Source organism: Boleophthalmus pectinirostris, unplaced genomic scaffold (assembly GCF_026225935.1).
Source record: "Boleophthalmus pectinirostris isolate CB_2022bp ecotype Guang Dong unplaced genomic scaffold, ASM2622593v1 HiC_scaffold_20, whole genome shotgun sequence".
Taxonomy (NCBI): Eukaryota; Metazoa; Chordata; class Actinopteri; order Gobiiformes; family Gobiidae; genus Boleophthalmus; species Boleophthalmus pectinirostris.
Window position 1 is genome coordinate 22556749 of NW_026571153.1, and position 16017 is coordinate 22572765.

The 16017-nt window shown below is 38.0% G+C and overlaps 1 protein-coding gene and 1 pseudogene across 2 annotated transcripts in view; both read left to right on the plus strand.

Annotated features, from left to right (window-relative positions):
• The window catches only part of LOC110157672 (NACHT and WD repeat domain-containing protein 2), a 71566-nt gene that overhangs the window by 36670 nt on the left and 18879 nt on the right, over window positions 1-16017 (plus strand). The window lies entirely within an intron of this gene.
• Window positions 10366-10483, plus strand: LOC129409910 (5S ribosomal RNA; annotated as a pseudogene).

A 16017-nucleotide genomic window follows, 5' to 3' on the forward strand; every position in this document is an offset into this window, starting at 1 on the left:
TGCTTGTATTGGTTTTGCAACATTACTGTAATACTCTAGCTGTTCATTTGTTTTATCCAATATATTTGAGCTTATATATCTTAGTAAAAGTAATCTATGAATGTATTATTTTTTAAAGCTCCTATATTACACAAAACTGACTCTTGTGAGCTTTTGGCCATGATAAAATGTTCTTACCTCATCAAAAACATACTCAGTGTTGTGTTTTGTTTCATTCACACATGCTTGTTTAATTCTTTATTACTAGTCAAACTGCTTTATTCCACCTTGTGATGTCATGTAGTGATACGTTAACAGCTATCTTTTATCTTTTGCTCAATAGAGATTGACATTTCCAGGGCTGAAAATATCTAAATGTTATAAATAATGATTCTAGTGAAGATGTATTAAAAACACAATATTGTAGCAGTACCAGAAGCATCACAAGGTGGACCAGAGTGTTTTCTGTTTGAGAAAAGATGCAGAATTTGTGCATTAAACATGTGTGAAAAAAACGAAATACAACTTCAGCTGTGTTTGTGATGAGGAAACAACATTATAACATAGAAGAGAAAAAGACATAATATGAAACTTATTTCACTCTGGGCAAATAAAAGTTACAATTGCAATGTTCCAGTGGCACGAATTCTAGTTGAAGAAATATAGTTTGTTTGTTTACTTGAAAATCGTCTGATAAAAATTCACCATCATTTTCGATAGTCATGTTGTCATCTTCACAGATTCTTCCGTCACCTCGCAATTTTTAAAAATACACACATAATCCCCCGCAAAACGAAAAGAATATTACGTTCAATTCTTTTTTCCATCTGATTGCGATGCAGTTACTTGACAATGAAACCAAATTGTTCCCCAGCTGTGCACGCCGAACAGCCAATAACAATGTGAAACTAGCTAATAAGGCGGAAATCTGCTTTTATTGCTGTAGTATCTCCATCACAGTTTAGAATGACAATGAAATAACAAGGGCAAGGCTTTCCAAACACATTTTTACGACTAAAATTACACAAAAATTAGCTATGCTGTTAAAGGTTAAAGCTGTTAATATGTAAAAAGTGCATTGTGTAATTTTTCTGGCAAAGGCCCCATCATCTGCTTTTCTCCATGGAGATGCTTTGCTTTGTCTGAGATGTGTCATAGTATGGAATTAAACCTTTTTATCATCATGTAGACTAAACCAGACCAAGTTACAGGTCAGATCTGTGGAGAGGCGACCCGCTCTGTTTTCCTAGGTACGTTTGAGTTATAAAACCACCTGTAATTGGACAAATATTAGGTAGAGCTGTTTAATGTCACACTGTGGAACATTTCAGGCAGAGCAGTCAGTGACATATTCATAGAAAGAAGCAGGTGACGAACCCACAGTCAAAATGTTACATAATGCACCTTTAAAATGTTATGTTATTAGATTCTTTTTTCAGACCAAGAGTTTGTTTTCATACCTGACCCTTTCGACTGCTCACTAGCGATTTTCCTGAGAGTGGTCACATGATGTTGCTGTGACTCTTGGTCTGAAAAAAAAAAAAAAACTAATAACATAAATTATCGGAAGACCAAATGAACCTCACTGGACCTTTAAAATGTTGTTCCCTCATCACAAACATGCCTGGAGTTTAACACACAACACACATGTTTAACACACAAAGCCTGCATATTTAGGCTGAGTTCTTCTCTCAAACTGAAAACACTGTTCCACCTTGTGATGTCATGTGGTCATACAGGAAGTGCTCCACTTTTTAAATTTCGTGCACCTTCACTAGAATCATTTGGATGATTTCAGTCCTGGTCTCTGGGTATGTTTTTGATGAGATAACAAGATTCTAACATGGCTTAAAGCTCACAAGAGTCCATTTTGCATAATATAGAACCTTTAATTTTTCAGCCATCTTTACAGTTGACACATCTTTGAAGATAATTTTAACCTGCATAAAACTATAAAATACACTAATGCAAAGAGAAGACAGGGCTGAGGGGAACCAGAGATTGATTGTGAATTATTCAAATGGAACGGATCAGTTTTGAGAGGTTGAAATTGAGGTGAGAGATCACAGAGAGGAGTAATGCATTATGGGTAAAACAGGGGCCAGCGCAGGTCTCGGGGGGGACACTAATCTTCTTCCACTAGACTGGAGTTTTGTCCTCTGCTGTCCTGCATGCATCGCTTCACTCTGAGCTGTGTGTAGGCCAGGCTAACAAGCAAACAAAGCTCACTATTGTACAAGAGTAGTGTTTATATATTTGTGTATATATATTTTTGTGTCTATAATTTTAAAGGGCCCATATTATGATATTTTCTGATCTATGTTGTAATGTTGTTTCCTCAAAAAACATACCTGGAGTTGAGTTTTGTTTCATTCATTTAACACGCAAATCCTGCATATTTAGGCTGAGTTCATCTCTCAAACAGAAAATACTTCTGATGTCATGTGGTAATACAGGAAGTGCTCCATTGTGTTTTTAAACTCCATACACCTTCATTAAAATCATCTGGATAATTTCAGCCCTGAATTGCCAATCTCTACTTAGCAAATGGTGGCTTTTAACTTGAAAACTACTGCTTCATGACATCACAAGGTGGAACAGAGCATTTTGAGCTTTGGAGGTGTAGACAGACTAATAATGCAGGATTACTCAAACATGTGTGAATGAAACAAAACACAACTCCAGGTCTGTTTTTGAGGAGGTGACAATATTATAACATGGCTTAAAACAGTAAACTTTCTGTAATATAGGACTTTTTAATTCATTTCTTAATACTGGCTGTTTACACTGAAATGGAACAAAGAATCATGGTGTATGTAGTTTCCTCTGTTTTTTTAGCTGCTGCAACTAAAAAACATTTGAGCAAAGGAGCTTTTGGTTATTGATTATTTGATTTTGGTTATTGTTACATCCTTACAAAAAAGTGAATGAACACACTCTACACTCACACACTCTACTGAATGAATACACTCTCTGCAAACTGAATCATTTTGTATATATAATTTTATTTGTATTATGTTTTTGCAGGTTTTTTAATCAAATGTTGCATGCCTTAAAAAAAATAGAATATATTTTGTCCATGTTCCTCTACTGAAGTGTAAGTAGTTGTTTACTAAAGTGATGAAAAGTACCGAATGTTGTAAATTTTCTGAATATTTTTAGAAGTACAGCTAGATAAGTACCGCCTGCCTTTAGTACCAAAGGGAAATAATCTCTGTTGCAGCACATATCGGAAATAGTGAAGTTACCATAGACCAAATGAAACTGAAACCATCACCCTTTCTTCTGACTGGGTATGTTGTGATGCAAGCTTACAGCAGGCATGAAAAACTGTGTCGTAACAAGTGCAACTCTTCACTTTAGAAAACATGCCCTGAAGCGAAATGAGGCATTTTTGGGCAATGTAGTTTCTTCTCAATTTGTGTGGTGAATTGATACTTTTGGGTGGTCTGTAATCTGTGTCAGCAATGTTTTTTAAAGCAGACGACTTATCCGAAATCTACTTTAGTGCTTTTAACCTTTTTCTAGCTGTTTCCCTGCTGATACATGCATGTATGGTTTGGCCCATCAGCGTTTTGTCCGTTTGATCCAAAGGGTGGTGGTTCAAATCCTGAAACAGATGAATGCTGTTGCTTTGTCCTTGGGCAAGACACTTAACCCACCTTGTCCCCAGTGTGTATATGTATATGTTTGTGTGAATGGGTGAGTGGTTTCTTGATGTAAAAAGCTTGAGTTGCCTTGAAAAAACTCTAAAACTGGTCCACTTTTCACTGCTCTGACCTGTAAATTGGCCTGGTGGCCTGCTTGTCTCCATGGAGATAGTTCAATAGCTGGGTTTCACATGACGTCACAGGGCTACGTTTGTCAGCACGCAAAATCAGATGGAGGGCAGGAAGTGAACTGAGTGGAGGAAAATGCCGATGTGTTGTGTAGTTTACGGCTGTGCCAATTGTTCTAAACGAGAGAAGGAAAAGCAATTTTTTTAGAGTACCGAATATAGTCGTTCACAAAGGTCAGAAATGGGAAAAGCTGACTGAACAAAGCCGTAAAAAGTGGATTACAAACCTATGTTTGCGGTCGGGAGGAGCAGAATCCGCAAATGCTCATGTCTGGAGTGACCACTTCATCAAAGGTTTGTTACAAAGCTAAATTGTTTTTTGTGGTTTACCTAAACATAAAGGAATCATTAACGACTAACGGCTAACGACATTTGTTGACATTAAATAGTCTGAATAGATAGGTTACTGCCGATACACTGCAGTTTTTCCATAACAGTCTATACATATAAAATAGGAGAAACACTCACCCCGGCGAAGACCAAACGATAATCATCATTTAGGCGTTTTGCACCGAGGTTGTGGACCCATCCACTGACAAAAAAGTTATATGCCTCCAAACTTTTGTACACCTTCATCTGTTGTCTGGTGTAGAACGATGTCTGGAGAACTAGATAGTCCGTGATATCCACTGCCTCGATTGTCGGCAAATCTTTTACTTCGGTCGAAAATTCTCACATTTTCAGTAAAATGGGGTCACGTCCAATATATTTGTCAACTAACTGCTCGTACTTTTGCGTTGCTACTTGCTCTAAATCCCCCCCCACCTGAAATTTGCATGTCATCGTGATCACGTGACTGAAACCCTCCTATTAAATGCCATACTGTAGAACATTTCAGGACAAAAACAACATGGAGTCAAGCAGGTGGCTGATCTTTCACCTGAAAAGTTGTGGCTTTAATGTACACGCTGGTTGAAGTGAACGGTCCATTGTTAAGTTGAATAGAACTGACTTTGTGCTTTTGTGTTGTCTGTACACAGCTGTAGTGATTTGATTCTTTCCCATCAGCCCCGGCGCCCTCTGTTCCCTCTGTAATTTCACCACCTTAACCCTGCCTGACCCCCTCCAAACTCTCCACACTCAGCCGATCAGCACACACAACCAGTGCATGAATTTGGGAATAGTTCTGGTTTCCTCTTTTGCAAAAACTCACCCACAAAAAACACCTTTACCTGAGGCCATTTTCCCAACATAAAATGGTGAATCAGGTTTGCAGCATTTCCACCTGGAGTTTACCCGAACTGAGCACCTGAAGTAGTTGTGTAGTTGTAGTAAATATTTGTTCTAAGCATACTTTACCGCGAACAATTTCAGTAGGAATTTTTATGGAAAACTGGGAATTAAACTTCACTATTCTAAGGCTGTCTGCAATGAACCCAAAAAATAGCAAAAACGATGTCTTCATTATCAAGTAGTGTTGTCAAATCTGTGTATCATTCGTTCATTCGTTTTTCAATATAAAACCAAAAAATTAGAAAACAAAAAAAAAAACAGCTTTCTTCATTATTTATCTACAAAACTAAAATGAAAAAACAGATAAAGATTCGTTGTTGGTTTTTTTTTTTTCAGTTTTCGATTTTGTGTTTAAATGAATAATGAAAAAATCCCGTTTCCGTGATTTAAACTGTGATGCCAGACTTTTGTGTCGCATACGGACTGAACCAGGACTAAACAGGACTGAACCAGGGATAAACCAGGACTAAACCAGGACTAAACCAGGGACCAGACTGGAACCAGACCGGGACTGAGACCAGGACTTAGACCGGGACCAGACCAGAACTGACACCAGGACTGAGCCCGGGAACAGGACTAGGACTGAGACTAGGACTGAGACTAGGACTGAGACTGGGACCAGATCAGGACTGAAAACGGTTTAGTCCTGTTTTAGTCCTGATTCAGTCCTGGTTCAGTCTGTATGCAGTGCAGAAGTCCATCATCACAGTTTAAGTCATGAAAACGGGAAATGGTCATTATCCTTTTTTCCATTATTCATTTAAACACAAAATCGAAAAGTGAAAAAAATGAATCATTATCCGTTTGTCTTCATTTTGGTTTTGGAGACAATGAAGAAAACACTTGTTTTTTCATTTTCTTATTTTTTGTTTTACATTGAAAACGAATGATACACGGATTTTGTCATAATACTAAAATTTCAAGCTCAATTTCAGTAACGATACTCAATACCGATTGTAATACCATAATGATTTAAAAAAAAACTCTATGTAGTTCTGTTTGATTTTTAGCTGTTGCTGCTACATAACAATTAATTTAAAGGTGCACAGTGTAACTTTTTTCTATGAATATGTCATTGCTCTGCCTGGAATGTTCCACAGTGGGACATTAAACAGATCTACATTACATTTTCAATTATAGGTGGTTTTATAGCTCAAAAATAACTAGAAGAACAGGTATTCTGACTGAGCAGGGTCGCCTTTCCACACATCTGACCTGTAACTTAGTCTAATACCATACTGTGTTTCATTCCAGATAAAGCAATAACATCTTCATGGAGAAAAGAAGATGGCCCACGATATTATTGTGAGACTGAGAGAGATACGATATCACAATATTTTGTTATTATATTTTTTTACGCCCCTGTTGTTTAGTATTTGATTTCCCTATACTTTTGACTACCCTAGTTTGAAGAAGTATATGCTGTCCCAGAATGCACTTGTTGTTGGCTGTTCCCTGCTGCTTCTAAAGACCTCTCCAAAAAACCACCCACCTCCAACATTTTCACCTGCGGCACTCTTCCTGACATGAAATAGAATCTGTTGATGTCTGGATCTTTACAACCTTTCTCAAACCCCGCACACTCCACAGTGAAGGCTCCCCATCTGGCTGGTTTAATCTTTAATGCCATATTACGGTCCTTCAATACGTACCGACGACCCCCGAGCACCTTTATTCTTGTCAGATGCAGATGGCTAGCCCTCTGGTTGCCCCGGCCACAGCATTTCCAAAAGGGAATGCCGTGGTTTCTTTGATCAGGGTTTGGATCAACAATTATGACAGTTCTAGGTTGCCAGGGCGATCTCTAGAGGATTGTTGTTTATTTTTTAACAAGCGAGAGACCTAGATTTATCAGTGAGGACAGAAACAATGTCAGTGGGTTATGCGACTGGAATGTGGATATATGTACGCAATAACACTGTAGTCGACTAACTAAATTCTTGGGGGAGTGGGAAAAGCTTTCAAAACTATTACGTATCTCTGTGTATCTGACACAAACTGCACTCACAAGACTACACCTGCAGGGGGAGCTCATAAATACACATATTTATGCAGAAAAAAGGTACTAGGAAACAATATATTAATCATAAACTGTACAAAGAAGTGGACTAAGGGAATGTGACGTAACCCATGGCGTTCAACTTCAGTCAAATGAAGCTCGAGAGGCTAGCAGTTATAGGAGAGAATTTGGAGCCAAGTTCAATATTAGGAATTAGGGATGGGCATTCGATTAAATTTTCCTTATGGATCGTCGGGAGAATTAACGATTGATTATCGATTAATCATTAACGTTTTATATTAAAATTTATCAGCATTATTATTACTATCTGCACTATCAATCTGCATAAATAAATTCAACTTTACGACATATAAACCGTAACCACTCTAGAGCCACATCAGCCCATTTGAGATTATAAGCTTTGCGCAACTTTCACAGAAACGAAACTTAAACTGCATGGCTAATTTGCATAAACTAAGCGAAGGAAAAAAAAACCAGCTCTGATGCGGTCAACTTCTGTCGGACTGAAGGACACGAGTCAGTGGAATACAGGTTAGTGTGACCATATTTGCGTTTGTCAAAACCAGGACACCGTACGGGGGGTGGGAGGTGGGGACTCGTCATCGACATTGCGCTACTCTCACCTGGCAAAGTTTTTTCATGTTTTCGGTGTCCTGGTGAGCTTTTTCCCACTGGACACTGAAACAAATGTGCTGCTTTGTACACTCTGCACATGGCCTCACACTTGTCCCTTCCGAAATGGAAAGCGTGGAATTTTTTTACAAGGCATCGTTAAATACGCATTTGTGCTTCGGTACGTTGCAGACTGACTGACTGTTTGTGTTTACTCGCTCCTTCTGGGTGCAGAGAGACACATGTACGGACCCCTGTTTGGTCACGCTACGCACAGCAACCTGCATTTGGTTTGTCGATGAAAATGAAAGTAATCTATGAGATTCTTAATGATCAATTATCGATTAATCAACTAATCATGCCCATCCTTATTAGGAATAGGAATTTATTAACGGACAAAATAGCGAAATAAAAACATTATTTAGGGCGGGTTAAGATGAACATTTTAAAACCAAAATGAGGAGTCTGACAGTAGCAGTTACAGAGAGATGGTGACATTTATTCAATACAAAGTGAATTGGAGCTGGAAGCGCACCCATGCTCGCTTCCTAATTGGAACGGCGGCTCATGGGTTTGCTATGTCCATTCATACATACAGTCTATGGTATTAATATAAAGAAAGATTCAACGTGTGAGTCATGATTTTAATCTGCCTTAAATACCAAAAAAAAAAATTACATTTTGAGATAAAAGAGATAAAAATGATGTCCAGTCAGTCGATTAAATGACTAAAGACTGCAGCATTAACACTCTATTCACTGGCATTTGTTCATTATCCATCTAGTTACTGTTTCTCATTATTACCATGTACTGCATAATTATACAAGTCTGGTCTCAGTTGATTCAGCTCTGAACCAAGGACTTTTATGATTAATAAAAGAATATTGCAATTTATGTATAAGCCATAACAGGCAGCAGATGTCGTCAACACTCCCTGGGGTGTGGTGCTTACTGGAGGCTATAATCTGTTTTTTTTTTCTGTTTTTTTTTTTTACACAATCTGACCATAAAGAATTGACTTAGCTGGAACTACAACAAGTGAGCTGATTTGTGCTGTTAAACAAGTCTCTCACACATAGACAACGCTTTTTTCAGTTTGCCACTCTCACCTTTTTGTTGAAAATCAAACACTTCAACAGGACCCTGAACACTCATATGACCCTGAAAACGTGCTGCTTAAATTAATTTTGTATTATCTTGTATTATCTTGGTAATGTGTGCATTGTGTCTCCATGGTAACTTCTGAACCCTCCACCACAGACCACCATGTGATTGTAAATGTATGTCTGACAGACTATTTAACAGTACAAATGATCTCAGCTCTTTTGGGTCGGATTGTGTTCAAATAAAGCTCAGATCAAAGTTGAATATGACAGACAGAGCAGTACCTACAGTTAGCATCACACCCCCAGGGAATGTTGATGACCCCAGCTGCAAAGTATCAATATGACCATTGAACATAGTACCTTCTTCCAAAGTCCTCAGTGGTAAAACAAGCGTCAGTGCAAAATGACTGGTGTAGTTTTGGATAGTAGTTGTAAGATAATACAAAATGGATTGAAACAGTTTTGCAGTTTTAAACACATTTTGTCATGAGTGATCCCAGTGTGTAATTACAGCCTCATTGTCAATCAGGAGCATCCCCCACTCTGAGAGACTGTTTCAGGGTCTCAGCAGCTGTCAGTGACTCTTCACACAGAGCCATTGTAATACTAAAAGTATTTCTAAAACTTTACCAACATCTATTTTTATTTCCATTGTAGTACATTACCTGAGCAGGCAGAACTGCACGCTTTGACAAAACCTCACAAAGACGAGTGAATCTGGAGGAGTATCCTGTCTTCCAGATTCCAGGTGGCGTGATTGATAGGTGGATTAACCAATCAGAGAGAAGCATGCTCTGAAAAACAAACGTGGCTGCTTATACATAAAATGAGAAAAATAGTTAAGTAAGAAAGAAATGTTTCTTCGCTTAAATGTATAGCTATGGTGCAGCAATAGCTAAAAAAAGACCATGATCCTTTGCTCAGTTTCAGTGCCGACTACATGAATAAATAACTGTTATAAGTACTTTTAATTTGAGTTATTTGGGGTAACTCTTGTTAAGGCATTTTAAAAGGAAAAAGGAGCATATTCATGGTTTTGTTAGTCTCCACAAAATAACACAAAAAAATATAATTTGAGAGGCATATCGTGAAAATATCGTGCTGAGAGATTTGGATATCGTTACATCCTGATGAAGGACTGAAACTGCATGGATTTTTACAGAATCAACTATCGACGCACCAAATTATTTCTTATCGCATATGAAAGAAGTGATTCATTTCTTCTGAATGTTACAAGAGTTTTGGAGAGAGAGAGATTTGACAGACACATGCTACAAATTAGTGGCTGTAGCTGGATTATGTAAAATTTGGACAGATCATTTTCACCCTCTGCGGTCCAGTTCTGATCCCTTCTGGATTCGAACAGAATGTAGAAGGAACTGGCTGGTCAGGAAAAGAGCTAAATGCACCAAACACTACTGTACTGCTGACAATTAATGTTTAGCAGTAGTTAGAGACTTAGACTTAGACTTAGACAAACTTTATTGATCCAAAAGGGAACACAGTAGCTCACACATCACAATATTTTATAATAAAAAACAGTAAAAAAAAATATAAATGGTAATAATAAATTCTAAATGTGTGGCCATACCGGCTTGTCAAATCCTGATCCTATCAGATCTCAGAAGCTAAGCAAGGCCAGGCCTGGTTAGTACTTGGATGGGAGACCACTGGGAAAATCAGGTGCCACAATGGGGCGCCAGTCACAAAAAATGTCATTGTGTCCTTAAGCAAGACACTTCACCCACATTGCCTAGTATGAAAGTGGTGTGTGCGTGAGTGATGGTAGTGGTCGGAGGGACTGGTGGCGCAGATTGGCAGGATTGCTTCTGTCAGTCTGCTCCAGGGCAGCTGTGGCTACAGTAGTAGCCTACCACCACTGAGTGTTGAGTGAATGAATAATGAACTATAAAGCACTTTGGGTATCTTGAAAGGCACTATATAAATGCAATGATTAATTAATTAATTAAATAAAAATAAATAGCAAAAAGACAGCAAGAGACAGGTGTTAAATAAGGCATAATTATATAAATGTATAAGTCAAAAATAAATGAAAAAAATATCTCCGTTATATACAAGAGGTCGTAAGGAAAACAGTCAAAAATGATATGATGATTGACAAGTCATAGGGTTATCTGTCACATAAAGGTGAGTTATTTATTACTTACCTGTACTTTGACAACAGATATTCTATTGGCAGAAGGAAAACGCAACTATCGACTATCCTAAAGCTGTCTGCAAACAAACAAAAAGTAGCATCAACAATCTCAGCAGCTGTCAACGAGCCATCACCACAGAATAACGGGCTTCGATTGCATCTGCACTTACTACTAGTCTAAATGAGCAGCGTCAAACTGTGATGAGGCTCCATCACAGTGGAGGGGAGGAGATAGAGAAGGAGAAATGAGAGGAGGGGGAGAATGGGGTCCCTTAGAAGTTAAAAGAATAGCTTTGAAAGAATGGTTGTTGAAATGCAATCATGAGTAATTCCGGATGGGTTTTGCATATCATAATTGCCACGTATTGATCGTTTGCAGCTGATGTCGTCAGCATTCTCTGGGGGTGTGATGCTAACTGTAGGCTCTGCTCTGTCTGAAGCTTTGTTATTCAAGTTAGGCTTTAGTCTTGAGCTTTGTTTTTTAACACAATCTGAAATAAATGACCGACTTAGCTGGAAGGTGAATGATCTGTGCTGTTAACAAGTCTCTCACACATAAAAATACAGTCACATCGCTTTGGTAGTTTATCTCAGATGCCCTACCTCTTTATTTCCCCAGGCAAGAGAACATTTGGTACAACTTGAGAAATAAGTGGTAGTCAGTAGTAGTCAATTCTGTTGGTTTACCGTTGATACTTTGCGGTTGCTGTCATCAAAATTCCCTGGGGGTGTGATACTAACTGTTGTCACTACTCTGTCAAACTTTATTCTGAGCTTTATTTTAAAGGGACAGTTCAGAATTTTGGACATAGGACCTCATTTCCTAGTGAGCCACAGTGTTGGAGACGTGTGGAGACACTTTTTTAAATATTCCGTCCAGTCCTTGTATTTGCAGAGGTCACTGGTGCTAGGCTAGTGCATGTCAATGGCCATAGTTAGCCTGCTACTTAAAACAGTCTTATCCACTCCACAAAACACCCGAAGCAAAACTATTATTACACCAGACTGTCGATGTAAATGTCTGTGTCGATAGAATAATGTTGGAAATAAAACTAACCTTGCATCACAGGAATCGTCGCATGTTGAGGGACTATTTTCTCAGCAGCATTTTAGTTTGCTGGTAAAATAGGTGCTAGGTGATATCAGTCCGCCACTGCCGAGCTTTCTATCAGGAAATACAACTTGCTGCTGCTGCTCAAACATAAATCCTTCAAATGCAATGCAGAGTTATTCCATCAACACAGACATTTACATCGACAGTGTGGCGTAATAATAGTTTTGCTTCGGGTGTTTTGTGGAGTGGGTAAGACTGTTTTTAGTGTCAGGCTAACTATGGCCATTGACATGCACTAGCCTAGTACCAGTGACCCCTGCATATACAAGGACTGGATGGAATATTTAAAAAGTGTCTCCACAAGTCTCCAACCCTCTAGGAAATGAGGTCCTATGTCCAAAATTACGGCCTGTCCCTTTAACACAGACTGAACTGACTTGAGCTGATTTGTGCTGTTAAACATGTCGATTACACATAAAATTACAAACCTGAGATTCTAAAAGCTTTTTTGACTGTGTTTTCTAATGTGTGCTTTGTGTCTCTAGGTAACTGAGAAGTGGTGATACTACAAAGTATCAATTGGATTATAACACAAAAACATTAAATTATGGACTTTTAATCAATTCTGTTTTGAAATACAAGGTTGAATTGACAATTCTTCTAAAAAATGCAACGCTCTCTTGTTCAAGTTTTATGTGAAATGCACTGAGACCAATGGATCGGTTTTTGTATTGACCTGAATACAGAGGAAAAAACTGCTACTGACTGAAAGAAGACAGTATTCATGTCTTCAGAGCAGCTGCGTGTTTGCCAATGTCTTAAAAGTTAGATCCTTCTCTATAGTTTGTCCTGTCCTTGGAGACTGTACATTTATATAGGGCTCCTAATATAACCAGCTTTGGTCGATCTTCTTTTATGAGTCTAGATCAATGGTGCAAGTGTGTGTTTTTAAAAGGGCACTGCTGAATACAAGACAGGTGGTCACACACACACACAGACACACATCTATACACACCTGGCTGTTAGGGGCTTTTCTCAAACCTGCCGATGCTGTGAAGAGGGTTTCCATGGAGATGGCAGGTGTTGGCATGGTGACAGTGTCGATGACCCGGGGATTAGGCATGACAATGAGCCATGACAGTTTCTCTCCCATGTCTTCCGCTGCTCGCCAACGGTCTTGAATGTCCCCTTGTAAAAAAAAAAAAAAAAAAAAGAAAGGGAAAAAATGTAAAAGTTGCCCTTAGGAGGTGTATCAGGAGTCAGTGGATCATCAGGTTTTACGACTTTCTTTTTTTTTTTCACTGACCGTAAAACAGGTTCACAGGGTGCAATGCAAGGAGATGTGCAGTTGAGGATTTTGTGATAATGCAGTTTCATTTTCTGTATAGTTAGCATGGCCTCTGCTAAAGTAATAATACAATACAAGGTAATATTTGCAGTTGAAATTAAAAGTGCATTGTGATGTTATTGAAGCACTTCCTGTATTACCACATGACATGACAAGGTGGAACAGCATTTATCGTTAAAAAAACACACACCCACATGTTTTTTGTACCTGAAAGAGAGCTGAGGACCATAACTCCCAGTGCATTTTTGTGTGCAGAGCTAAAGCTTACGCTGCAAGTCTCACATCTGTGGACTCCGTGGAGCAGTGACTGATTGACTGCGCCGTGATGGATTTGTTGATTCATAGCGGAGCTGTGTAAAAAATCTTGGGTCGACTCTCCCGGCTAGCTCATCAAATAAAGTGCACTTAGCCGGAGTACGGACCTGCTCCCAAAGATGAAAAGCTTAAAGAGGGAGAAGGAGGGGGAGGAGGAGAGAGGGGGAGAGAAAGAAATGGTGGAAACATTTTGTCCACAGAGTTTAGTTTGCTGTTGTCACCATTTTTTGCAGAATTGACTCTTGTGAGTTTTGAGCCATGTTACAATGTTGGTACCTTACCTGGAGTTGTGTTTTGTATGAGTAATCTTTTATTATTAGTCTGTCTACATCTCAAAATGCTCTGTTACACCTTGTGATGTCATGAAGCAGTAGTTAGTACCTGCTAAAGTAATAATACAGTACAAACTAATACTGCAGTTGGAATTTTTTTAAAAAAGCTATTGCATCTTAAACAATGGAGTTTGTTAAAGATGAAACCTTTTGTGCATTTTGTTATGTGCGAGTCCTACCCACACTTAAAATCTGAAATGCATATTTAAAGTCCTATATTACACAAAATCTACTCTTGTGAAATTTTAGCCATCTTATAATATTATCTATCTATCTATCTATCTATCTATATATATATATATATATATATATATATATATATATATATATATATATATATATATATATATATATACCTCAAAAAATATACCTGGAGTTGTGTTTAGTTTCATTCACACGTTTTTATCAGTCTGTCTATATCTCCAGAGTTCAAAATGCTCTGTTCCACCTTGTGATGTCATGTAGTGGTAGTTGTCAAGTTAAGAGCTCCTTTTACCTTTCGTTCAGAAGAGTAGAGAGAAAGAAATGGTGGAAACATTTTGTCCACAGAGTTCAGTTTGCTGTTGTCACCATTTTTGCTCTCATGCACTTTTGGTCACTGAAGTAATAAAAGCTGTTAGTCAGACTGGTTTATTCAGAGAAACTGGAGGCTGGAATATTCTGAGGTGTAATCCACTTAAGATGGCCGCCTTCCAAAGAATCTAAAGCCTTCAAACATGTGTTTTCTATGGTGGTGTGTAGATGATACACACAGGTTACATAACCACAATATCGGTATGTTGTTAAATATACACTCATCCATACATTCATTCTTATACAAATACAGGCTAGTACATTTTTAGCAGACTTATTTTATAAAATTGACTTTTCAGAGCTTCTAGCCATGTTTTAGTTGTGTCCCCTTCTCATTTACCCTCTTGAAGTTGTGTTTGAAGTGACTCGTACATGTTAATCCCCCTATTCATTGCCACCAGTATAAATCCACTGCCCACTACGCTTACTTTGTTCTTCAATTTTATTTTCTTAATCGATAATACGCGTAGAATTCTGCAGCATCTTGTCATTTTGGTACAAATAAAAACATCACTAGGCTCCCATTGGGCACCATAGTTTTCTGAAGCACAAGTCAGCGGATATGGTTCTTTTATTAGATATATAATGTGATATAAAATGTGCAAATTATAACATAATGATCCACGGGTGTCATAAATTATAACTATATAGCAGATACAAACACCATATATGTTCTTTAACGATGCCATGCTTGATTTTTACTGTCTTGAAAATGAGTATTTGAACATGGACAATATTCTGTATTCATCATTTTTCTCGTGCATTTATAGCATTCTGAATATTCACAAAGTCCTAATTATTAATTTAGATAAAAAGAAAGCACAGGCTCTTTAAGTATGCAAAGTGGTACTGTAGCTGAGCATAAAACCGACACGAGCATAACGTTAATGTTATTTATTTTCACAGAAGGCGTGAGGATGGGTGCCCTTTATACTTTTTTCATTATTTTACTAATATTATTTGTTATAGACAATGAATGAAACCAAAATCACCTTAAGCCGAGCCAGGCCGCTGAACTGCACACCACCCCACAAGATACACGACAAGTACAGCAGTTTACACCACAAATGACTTCATTCAAATTATGTTAAAACATTAAACATAAAATAGATGTAGCTCAGAAAGTGACCCAAGGATACAAAAGATTTTTTTTTATAAAGGTAAAGATATTCAGCAGAAGCACTTCCAGAGGAGATTTCATCCACTGACAAAAAACAATTTATAAAGAACAGCAGGCAGCAGTACAAATGAACACTGTAATAAAAACAAAAATACACAGTTACAAAGTATTCAGACAAACTTTAAGCAAATGTAAAACCATTAAAAAGCCATTAAAAAGCTACCTGTGGTGTCGACTTTCCCATGCCCACTCATCCCAGCACTTACTCAAGTCCTCTTTAAAATCACACAGCCCTGCCATACAAAATGCATTAAAAACTCAATGCATAA